Genomic DNA, 9,773 nt, shown 5'->3' on the forward strand with positions numbered 1-9,773 from the left:
GCGCACCCCCTTATGGCAGGCTGCGCAACCCCAGGGGTGCACGGACCACAGTTTGGGAAACCCTGGCCTAGCCTATGTTTAGGCTACTAGTGTGGATTTCTATGACCAGCCGAAATAATCAGCCCATTGCCAATGTGCATAACAATCCTCGTGGAGCCAGTCATCTCAACCAGGCAATGGGCAACTTCAGAGAAGCTACAGAGCATTGTCAGGAACAGCGGCTGTGGCGTTCGTAGCTGGGGATTCGACACTTCCTTCGTCACCTGCAGACTGCGCCGCAACCTCCCCAGGCCATCATAGTAGCCTACACCCCCTCCCCGCAAACACAGGGAGTCACGTTTCATTCTTATTACCTGCTCCCGTCTTACGGTAGGGACACATACACGCGAATTTGCGAACTTTGCCATTCATTCCTATGAGAGAGGCGAAGGCAAGCGATGACAAGCGTCAGCAAGCGAACAGGAGCGAAGCGAAATTATTAAAGAAAGTTTAATGTTATGCAAATGAGGAGCGAATTCGCCTGCCACGGCCCAATCAAATCAACAATATAACTGTTCCATTCCATTTGATTCGCCGCGACGACCTGATGACGGTTGGATTTCGCCTCTCTTCGCTTCGCGTGCTTCGCCTCCTATGTGTCCCTACCGTTAATGTAACGTTTCGTTTCCCACCATAGCATTCTTTTAGCGGCTTATTTAAGGTGTCTCTCGTTCCGATGTGTGGTCATTAGCCAGCCATCACCAACGCCCTGAAGGGAGCCAGCCGAAGGAGTTTCTGTGGCGCTGCAGCGACGACTTCCACATTTAGTCAGTTTTTTTTTCACGATTTCAATGACCTTACTTCTTTATAATGTATAAACGTATTTCAGTTCAAACCGTAACCAAATATAGGCTATTATATTAATAGGCTAGCTTACAATTAGAGAATGATAAGACCCTTGTGGTAGGCCAAACGCCAAGTCACCACTTCTCAAAACTGATAATCATACTTAGACTACCCAGTGACGTGATTGTGCCCAATGAAACAGGAGGCCTCGATTCGTGCAGAAGATAAGGTACGTAACTGGGATATAAAATATGTATATGTTAGAAAACTATTTAACCTCATAGACTAACCTTGTATACGGTACATTCTAACAACATATTTCTTAAGTTTTGAGTCATTCACGTTCATTTGAAGCGTAATCCCCCCCCCCTACTGTGGCTAGTTTGGATGAGACGACTTGACCCTAGCTAGCACAACATAAATGACAGCTAGCTCTACACTATTTCGGCCATTCGTTAACGATCAGTGTTCAGATAACTAGCGCAAACGTGCCAAGATATATTGTATTCTCAAAAAAACGCTTGTGTTGTGCCATGGCTTATACGGTGATGACGTTTGAGATTGTAAATTTACGGGCCACTCGTAAGGCCCGATGTGTCTATGGTAAGGCCGACCTGACGAGATAGCTGCCTACTGAGGTTTGATTGGATATGGACATTGTTTATTTCAGAAGGAAAATGTTTGGAGTGGAATTGTTTGGAAGACAATCTTGGGACAATTTTGCTCTTTGGGTCTTTGTGCCAACCATGCCAGCTATCGTAGGGTGCTCTGGGAACTTCTTAGATCTGTTTACTGTATGTACAGAAATACGCATTTTGTTTACATAAAATCCCTTGTCATTTCACCACTAGGTTTGAAACCCAGACAGCACGAAGCATCTTGCCGACGTCAAAATCAGATCAACAGACAGGGACATCAGCCTTCTCTTGGGAATAGGCCCGATCTGCCAGAACAAGAAATGGTAACTACATAAGATCCATAACAAACTCCTAGTTAAATCTTAAATGTGACCTGGTGGCATTATTGCGTGAATGCTTATGTTGAACACTTAATAAATAAGATCCTCAAGTGTGTAGAGTTCGTTATTTATTTACATTTTCCTCAGCATAACTGTACAGCTGACACCACTGCCTTCTGTATCATAACAAAGCCTGTCACTTCCACGTTTCGTTCTTCTTATGTGACCGAAGTCACTGGCTACTGCACCAGAGAGGGTCTCTGCACTCATTGCTGGTCCTATGATGCCATCTATTGGCGAAAACGTGCAACAGCATAATTAAACTAAAAGACAACTTCTGACAGGACAACAAAAAGACAGGGAGTGAGAATAAGGGAATAACAAAAAGACAAAAATGGGGGGTCCACTACATTTGCATACCTGATTGTGATGCTGTCACTCATTTTCTAGTCTATATCTTGGACTGAAAAAGGATGCTTTGCCCCTGCGGTTGTGAAGAGGATGCTGTGGAGGTGGCAGCATGAACGTGTCACACAGACATTGGCTAAACTACTCGGTAGGTACAACGAAATAAAAGAAACCACCCCCTCAACCCTGTTTATGCTGCACTGTACCTATTATAACCAGTTTTTATATAGACCATTATTTGAAATACTACGAGAGCCTTGCTGTTAGGATACTGTACAGCAGGGATGGGCAACTGGAGGCTCGGGCGCAGGACAGTTTTTAACCCCCTATAAATCAATAGTGTAAGCATTCAGGTATAAATAAAGAAAAAGTGAAGTATCCTTTTGTAAATTCAAGTGCGTGGTGATGTGGCCCACTGATTGTGGTAATTAAAAATGTTGGCCCACCTTATAATGAAAGTTGCCCACCCCTGCTGTACAGCCTACATCACTTGTACATGTCCTTACCAAATAGGACACTAGCTAGCTAAATGTAACTAATATGGCATTGTGAAAGTTGTATGCCGAAATGTAAACCATAATATTAAATTGTGATGGACAGAATTCAACCAACATATTACATTGTGAATGTAGTTGCACAGTGATACTGAGACCGACTTATTCCTGTCTTTATTTGCCAGGCTTCTACACTTGCCCTCAGAGTTCACATATGGTGAAGTGCACAGGTGTCCAGTCAGGTTCAGACTGATGCTGGTAACAAGAGGAAAACATGCTAATTGGTAAGTGAGATCCCTGCTCAACAAAAATCCACACAGCACAACAAGTAAGCCTAGTTTGTGGTATCAAATGTAAAATGGAAGTTTCATCAAAAAGTTGTAGAACACATACACCAGTAGGCTTATGAATTACTTTGACTCAGCACAGCACAGCAGATGCGATGCTACCATTCCTTGGGAATATGACACAGAGGTCTACTATTCCATTGTAAATATTGACTGGAAATGTTCATGTTTCAACTGTTTTAAAAACATTGGACTCAGGGGAAAAAATCTCTAGGTGTATATAAGTGAAAGCCCACCTTTGACATTGTGACACAGCACACAAGTATACACTGCACACAACGAAATTGCATTTTATGCCTCACCTGTGCAAGGGTGCAGCCTACATTGGCATCCCAAGGGAGCAGTATGTTGCAGTGTGGCGGGAAGGTACCATACTTGGGGTACCTCAGTCATGGAGGATGGTGGAGAGAGCACTGGTTAATTACTCCCTCCACCAACCTGGCGGGCTGGGAGATGAACCAGCAACCTTTGGGTTGTTCAGCCCTGGGCTACAGGACACCCTAACCGCTTACCAATGACTGCCCCACTTATCCTTGACTGTATAAAAAATACCACAGAGTAGCGAGTACACTTTTAAATTAAAAGGGTCAATATAGATGATAGACTTTTCATCCACAGGCAGGTAAGGCCTATATTGAAGGCAGCCAGCTTCAAAACAGACCCCACCTTCTCTTTGTCACCTGAATATAACTTAATTGTATTGCAAATGTCATTCCTAAGATTCATTTACAAAATGTGTTTTATTTCATGTGAAGCTGCATAACATTGAAATTATGTCGGGGGGCCCGGTGAAACGGCCCTTGAGACATAGGTTCCCCACCCCTGCTGTAGGAAGAGCCTGTAGACGGTGACACTTCAGACATTTGACTTTCTAGCTCTTGTCACAGGTCAGTCCATGAGCCCACGTCTTCAGGTCATGGGCCTGAGAAGAATCTACCGTTACAGGGGTCAGAAGAGATCCTCAAACTGTAAGTTAATCTCATGATGCTTTTTAACATAAACATTTGACACTCACTCTCACCACAGGTCAGTTCATGAGCCTCACTGGATACTTTTATAATATATGTGCAGCTGTGTGTCAATGGTTGGTATGCAGTGTCGCTGTCTTTTTGTTTTTTTTTGTTTTTTTTAATTTTATGTACTGTTTGTCTCTTGTTTCTGTGCTGTTTCAGATGCTGACATTACTACCCCTGTACTTCAACCCCTCTGCTGCCACTGGGTCCTCAACGAGAAAATAAACTGATTCCCCCCCCCCCCAATCCATTCCTTTTTCCACCGTCAAATCACACCATGCCTATGCACATTAACACCACCAATGAGCCTAGAAAACTAGGACAACAGTGAGGATGAATTTAGAAACCGCTTCCACGTATTGTACTATTTCTGAAAAAGCATTGGTATTGGCCTTCTATCTCCACGTAGCCATATCAAAAAACCTGCCTAAAAAAAAATCAATTTTGTCGTGTTTCCACTTAAAAAGGAATTTAGAAACCGCTTCCACGTATTGTACTATTTCTGAAAAAGCATTGGTATTGGCCTTCTACCTCCATGTAGCCATATCAAAAAACCTGCCTCAAAAAAAAAACTATTTTGTCGTGTTTCCGCTTAAAAAGGAGAACAAAATATCCACATGTAAAATTATCCTGCTACGTGGAAATGGCACCTTACTAAATAAATAACAACTGCATAGTTATTCTGTTCAATTTATGAGTAACTATGTAAATTATGATTAAATGTTTGGCTGATATGGGACACTGCATGAAAAGAGGAATTTGTGGATGAGTTTTGCACCTTAAATTGCCTCATGCCTCAAGCCACAGCATTTGCGGCTCCCCCATGCCCCCCTCCCATCCCTTTCTTAGAAGAGCCTTTAATATGTAAATGCCAGTGATCAGGTCGGGAGCTGCCCCAGTCAATTTCAAGTGGGGTGGGGTGGGGTGAGGTCAGGTGGGTGGGAGGGAGTGGGGGGGTCGGCAGGCCTGTTTCTAGGATTTTGGGGTCCCTAGGCAACGGGATTGTTGGGGGCCCAAGGGCATTTTTTGGCCTTTTACTAAAATGTGTGTGTCTGTGTGTGTCTGTGTGTGTGTATGTTTTTTCACGCTGCCCAGTGGTGTTTTTCAGAATCACTAACCATTAAACCAGGGGTAGGGAACCTATGTCTCGAGGGCCCTTGAGGCGGTTTTATCCGGCCCCTGATATCATTATAATGTTTTGCAACTTCACATGAAATAGGCCTATGACATATTTTGCAGGCCTAAAGGAATCTTAGAAATTACATTTCCAATGCAATTAAGTTATATTCAGGGGACCTAGAAAAGGTGGGGACTGTTTTAAAGGTGTCTACCTTTAAAGATGTCTATATGTCTATATAGGCCTAAAGGTGTCTATATAGGCCTAAATTTTATGGGGAAATCCTGATTTGTGTTCATAGTACGGCCCCCGGAGGATTTTATGACCATGGTAGGAATTTGAAGTGGCCCCTCGAATGAAAAAGGTTCCCCACCCCTGCATAAACCTTTCTACTAGCCACAGCTTTGCTGTCAGTACATTTTATTATGATACTATAATCTCAGAAATTAAGTTGATCAAACAATTCGATCTGTGCTATAAACATTTAAATGAACCTTCAGAATAGGCTATCAAAATAGAATCATCTGAATGATCTTTCTTGGACATAGGCCTACATTTTGAAGTGACCCTTCGAATTAAAAAGGTTCCTCTGCTGCTTTTGAGGAAAAACATCAATGTGCTTGGCCACTCTGGTTTTTTAAAAATGGTATTCTGAACTAAAGCAAGGATTGTTCAAGTTAGTTGAAAATAGACCGTCTCTGGTTAAATTAGTTCTACACCAAGCCTTTAGGTGGCAGTAAAACTAATTGGCACAATGCGAATTCCACACACAAGCCACAAAGAAGCCATCAGCCGCGGTCAACATCACCTTCCTGATTGAACAGAACCACGCGTTGTCTGTGTGGTTTACAAGTTTCTTGGCGATATGGGGGAAAAGTTCCTCACATACCAACGGAAAATGGGCGTCATATACATGTAAGTACATTTTACTCAACTGTGGTTTAAAGTTTCAGTACTCAAGAGCGATTGAATAGCTCCTCTGAACACAGATCCGCCATTGCTAAGTTATGGCACAGCCGTTTTACATAGCTGGTAGCTCAAGTCCCCTCAATGTGACTACACTAGTTGCTGCTGTACGCTAGTAAATTCTGATGACTTGCGAGCATCGTAATGACAAAATGCTGTGGTGAAACGGTGAATATGTTAAGTATACTTGTTGATGGTAAATTGTTTGACATTGCTCGTTCTCAGTTGCCTTTCCCCTGCCTAAAGATAGACAAAGGCTACCGTTAGCATGCTATTGCGTTAGCTCATCAACTAGATTCTGGGCACTGCTCATTTTTCACGTCTGCCCGGTATTTCGCTGATGAACTAACGCTTAGACGCCTTGCCAATGTATTTTACAGCGGCAAAAATGCATAGGCGACGTTGGAAAGACTGGTGTGCCGTCTGGGTATGTTGGTTTTCAGTGCTGGGCAGTAGCGAAGCGACTAATTTAATTACATTCTCTAGTAGCTTGGTCGTAGCGTCACTACTATGTATCGAGTAGCTAACATCCCTGTAGTAATGCTATTTTTCCTCAAGTAGCGACGTTTTTGTCCCCCATCGATTTTACTCAATGATTTTTGTTTTACTTTCTCTATCCTGAAACCTAGGCAGTCACACAGGGGTTCCAAGACCCACCGGCGTAAAATCAAGTCAAAGGTGAGATTTAATTTAGTTCCATGCTACTTTGAAACGGTGGTAGATGGACACTCCCAACTGAGATCGCTCCCGGACGTGCAGTCCCAGGTGTTTCTATCACTCCCGGACGTGTAGTCCCATCCGATTATATTTCACGTATTATCATACACTGCCACATACAAGCAATTTAGGGTTAGGTTTAGGGTCAAGGTTAGGGTTAGGGTTAGAAACAAAAAAACTAACATCAAAAAGATAACTAGCTCCGTTATATGGCGGTGGGACCGATAGTCTGGCTAGTGGGAGCGAGCCGAGAGGGGAGCGTCCTGCGTTGGGAGCGTCAATCAGGGAATCGTTCTCAGTAACGCGAGCCCAATGTATCAGCGCGAGCTCAATGTCGACCAGAGTGGTCAAGTTGAGCACGCCACCCCGAAATCAATGTGAAATACCCTGCCATTTGCAAACAGTAGGCAACCTGTCCTTAAAAAGTATGGGTCCTCAAAACAGCACTTGTTGCACAAATATGTGTAGATGGCCTCTTCAAGAAATTGAAATTATGTATGGTCACTTTTTCTTATTGTTTCACGTGGAGGTCTACTGACCTTGTCTAAATAATGTAGGCTAGTTTATGTCCATGTATTATATTAGGACCCAAGGTTAATGGGTTATTCTATTTACCATGTTTTCACAGGCTGCTGTCTCATAATATGGCGAAGACGAGTCACCTGAAGGCCTAACTCGCCATAGAAGACTGAAAGAATGTAAGATTAACTTCTTTGTGACCAATATGACTTGCTCATTGATACATGTCAATATGAGGTGCATGGCAAAGTATTTAATTTATTTGTCTCGCTTCTAGGAGCTGTAGAAACAACAGGGTGTTCTTTTTCAGGGTATTCTTTTTTATAGAACTGGACAGGTCATTTATTCGTTATCCTTGTTTTTGAAGTGTCCTGCAGGATGCTGTGTCCTGCAATCATGTGTACTGTGCTACAGACGCATGTGGAGGTCAACCCAAAATGGGCACAGTCTCACCGCAGAAGAGTGAAAGAGGGTAAGCTTAACCTATAGCCTACGTCAGGGTCGGGGAACGTTTCTCATTCGAAGGGCCGCTTCAAATTCATCCGAGGGGCCGTAAAAGTCCTCCAAGGGCCGTACTATGAACACAAACCAGGATTTTCCCTTTCACTTTAGGCCTATATTGAAGGCAGCCACATTTAAACAAACACCACCTTCTTCAGCTTCCCTGAATTGTTAATATGTAAGTGTTGAGTGTTAATGTTAAAGGAACAGTCCACCATTTTTCACATATATGGAGTATTTACATGCATGAATGTGCATTTCATTTTGGTCTGTGTTTTCATTATCTAGTTTAACAGTATAGTATAGCGTTTCTCGTCTCCAGTTGGCCACAGCAGCTCCCATATGGCTCAGTTCTGATTGGCCAATTGGAGATGAGAAACGCAGGCGGGGGCAATATCGCCCTATTTTACGCAACATTGCGTTGGGGGCTATATCAAAGCTATTGAAAGTATTGTGTCATGTTCTGTCTGTAATTGACAAAAAATGAGATTGGAATTGACGACTGTATCAGCTGTCAGGTCATGTCTCAGGATTGTGTATTTAGTAGCTCCTCTCTTTTTGCAGCTTTAAAACTTAAGGCCACCGCTATGGAGGGAGCGGCTGCAACCGCCACCAGCGCAGCAGCTGCCCAACAAGCTCGACCCTCCGATTCCTCCACCTCCAGCTCCTCCACCTCCTCTTCAAGTGACTCGGAGCCAGAGAGGAAGAGAAAGAAGAGGAACAAGAGAGACAGGAAAAAGAGAGAGAAGAAGAGGAAGAAGGACAAGCACAGACAGACAGAAGGAGAGAACTTGCGAACACTTGCACCCTATTGCGGAGCTCGCCTTCAGGTGGGCACATGCAGAAAATTGAACAGCTTAATGATTAACAACGATTTTTAGAACCTGAACAAGGACTGCCTGCTTACCTTTTTTTTTCCATCTTTTTGAAATATCTAGCAGGTCCCCCTTTCTTTTCAGTTGCTGTATCTCCTGCATGTGCCCACCTGATTCACACTGTGTGGCACAGTCCTTGGTGAAGTTAAATAAACTATCACCAGGAAGATATGTCTCCCTAATTTCCATGTAATCATCAGGGCTGACCGTTGCAAGCTCCGCAATAGGGGCTTGGTTGCAGATGGTATTTCTGTCGATCGGAATTTTTTCGTACGCCGCCGTCTTGCTTAAACCCTTTCTCACCAGCCTGACCACCTCCATATAGCGGGGGGCTAGCGGGAGCTGTCTGTAAAATATCTGTATTTTGTTTGTATATTTTACAGTATCACCGCGGAAGGGCCTCTGCTACATGGCGAAGAAAAAAATAGGTCTTTGGCATTTTAGGGATAAGAAACGAGCGGAGGTGTCCCATCCTGTGGCTGGTGAGGAGAAGAGGACGGGAGAATCTTATCCCAATTGTGGTCAAGCATGTGCGTCCAGGAGCCACCCTGATCAGTGATGAGTGGCGAGCATACAGAGGCGCATTAGCTGCCATTGGCTACACTCACTTCACTGTTAACCATTCAAGATGGTTTGTTGATCCAAACAGTGGGGCCCATACACAGCACCTTGAGAGGGGTTACTGCCACACTTATTGAATGTGTGTGTGTGTGTGTGTGTGTGTGTGTGTGTTACAATATGTGAAGGCCTATGACTTGCTTTCATAATAATAAAAAGTTATTGCTCTCTGTCTGGTGCTTTGATTGTATTTAAAAGTTCAGAAAATACACTACATCAAAATAGGCCTATGTAATGAGTTATGTGTTATAATGCTGTGACTTCACTTGGCGGGGGAGTTAATGATTGGGAAGGTTGTTAATGATTGATTAGTTGACTGTATAGAAATGGTTGATTACACACTTGTTTTCAGTATAGTAATCATGTGTTAAGTTAACACATGATTACTATACTGAAAACAAGTGTGTTAACCTAT

At 43.3% G+C, this 9,773-nt stretch overlaps 3 long non-coding RNA genes across 3 annotated transcripts; all 3 read left to right on the forward strand.

The window, feature by feature from the left end:
* The first annotated feature begins 1,769 nt into the window (after positions 1 to 1,769).
* LOC134439759 (uncharacterized) lies at positions 1,770 to 4,465 on the forward strand. The gene is made up of 5 exons (XR_010032841.1): positions 1,770 to 1,786; positions 2,234 to 2,339; positions 2,871 to 2,969; positions 3,920 to 4,000; positions 4,205 to 4,465. It is a non-coding gene; the product is annotated as an uncharacterized LOC134439759 (long non-coding RNA).
* A 1,226-nt stretch (positions 4,466 to 5,691) lies between these two features.
* Positions 5,692 to 7,543, forward strand: LOC134439714 (uncharacterized). The gene is made up of 3 exons (XR_010032828.1): positions 5,692 to 6,077; positions 6,758 to 6,806; positions 7,474 to 7,543. It is a non-coding gene; the product is annotated as an uncharacterized LOC134439714 (long non-coding RNA).
* A 196-nt stretch (positions 7,544 to 7,739) lies between these two features.
* On the forward strand, positions 7,740 to 9,530 carry LOC134439713 (uncharacterized). Its single transcript, XR_010032827.1, has 2 exons — positions 7,740 to 7,836; positions 8,430 to 9,530. It is a non-coding gene; the product is annotated as an uncharacterized LOC134439713 (long non-coding RNA).
* Positions 9,531 to 9,773: the final 243 nt, after the last annotated feature.

The sequence above is a fragment of the Engraulis encrasicolus genome, chromosome 23, assembly GCF_034702125.1.
Source record: "Engraulis encrasicolus isolate BLACKSEA-1 chromosome 23, IST_EnEncr_1.0, whole genome shotgun sequence".
Taxonomy (NCBI): Eukaryota; Metazoa; Chordata; class Actinopteri; order Clupeiformes; family Engraulidae; genus Engraulis; species Engraulis encrasicolus.